The sequence below is a fragment of the Galeopterus variegatus genome, unplaced genomic scaffold (genome assembly GCF_000696425.1).
Source record: "Galeopterus variegatus unplaced genomic scaffold, G_variegatus-3.0.2 Scaffold172, whole genome shotgun sequence".
NCBI lineage: Eukaryota > Metazoa > Chordata > Mammalia > Dermoptera > Cynocephalidae > Galeopterus > Galeopterus variegatus.
The window spans coordinates 30239-32050 of NW_007726283.1; positions in this window are offsets into that span (position 1 = coordinate 30239).

Genomic DNA, 1812 nt, shown 5'->3' on the forward strand with positions numbered 1-1812 from the left:
CTAATGGATTTAGTATTTGATGTTTTCCCAACTAAAAGTACTCAAAACTGAGGTTCTTATGTTTATTAACCATCTAATGCCACCAACTCTTCACCAAAAGCAAGAATCAGAAAAGCATTTGTAAATAAAATTGTTGTCCTGATTTTTTTTAAATAGGTTGTTGTTAGTGTATAAGAAGGCTACTGCTTTTTGTGTGTTGATTTTGTATCCTGCAACTTTACTGTATTTGTTTGTTAGTTGCAACAATTTTTTGGTGGAGTTTTTAGGGTTTTCTATAAATAAGATCATGTCAACAGCAAACAGTGACAATTTTACTACTTCCTTTCCTATTTGCATGCCTTTTATTTCTTTCTCTTGCCTAATTGATCTGGCAAGAATTTCTAGTACCAAACTGAATGGAAGAGGTAAGAATGGGCCTTCTTGTCTTGTTCCCAAGATTTCAACTTTTCACCATTGAGGGTAATGTTGGGTATGGGCTTGTCATACATGACCTTTATTGTGTTGAGGAACATTTCTTCTATGCCTAATTTGTTGAGAGTTTTTATCGCGAAAGAATGTTGAATTTTGTCAGATGCTTTTTTTCTTCATCTAATGAGTATATGGTTTTGTTGCAGAACAGCGTTGGTTAAAGCTGAGTTTGGTTGCTCCTCACACAAAAGAAAAAAATCTAACACTCAGATAACAAAAATGGCTGGGAAGGTGCCTTTTATTATAGTCAACGTCAACTGGGAGACTGTAGGACAAGCCTTGAACCGCCTCCCTACTGACCAGTTTGGGGCTTTTAAAGAGAGGGAAGAAATGTGGGTACATGTGGGAAAGTAGCAAAGGTGAGGACTCCAGGTGTACTGAATCAGATGTCAGGGCTTGTGATGGACAGGGTCTTTGATGTCATGGAATCTGTGACTCGTGGTCTGGTGAGTTTCTGGTTCTGGCCCAGAAGAAAACTCAAAAACGCCAACCTAAGCAATGTATCAATGGAACATAAAAGCATCTGACTCTGACACTTAAATNTGACACAACACCAGAGTTTTTCCAATTTTTATTCTCAGAATGCAAAAGTGCACCACTCAGTATTATTAAAGATCTAATAAAGCCTGTCCTTAAGTTGTTATTTGAGTACTATTAAGTCACTAGAATTTGTTTCCAAAAGATTTTATATATATATATATTCTATATAATATATATATATATATTCTATTATATATATATAATAGAAAGAGATTTTCATAAACATTAAGAAAATACAGCACTTTCAATAAGAAAATATTTGTCTGTTTCTTTTTCCTGAGGATATTGAGCAAGGCAAACATCTCTGCCTCTCCAAGAGCTTAGAGTCATGTGTAAGGAAAAGATGTATACACTTAACAGAAATTGCAGACAGCAGGAAATATATTCTACACTGCAGATAGGATTGCAATAAACAGAATAAGTGGTATGTGTCTATTTTTAAATAAAGGAAGGAAAATGTAAATTGATACTTAAGCACATAAGTTTAATTTTTACAAATGAATTTGGATAGCGTAAAATTGAAAGAGAGTAAGCAATAGTTATCTGTGCCAAAAGTACTCAAGGAATAGAAATAAAGAACAAAAAATAATGCCATGCTACTCTAAATTTGTCATTTTAAACATGTAACCATATAATAGCATCCATTAGAGGAGATAAAGCATTGGATTTTTTTTAGTAATGGATTTAGTATTTGATGTTTTCCCAACTAAAAGTACTCAAAACTGAGGTTCTTATGTTTATTCACCATCTAATGCCACCAACTCTTCACCAAAAGCAAGAATCAGAAAAGCATTTGTAAATAAA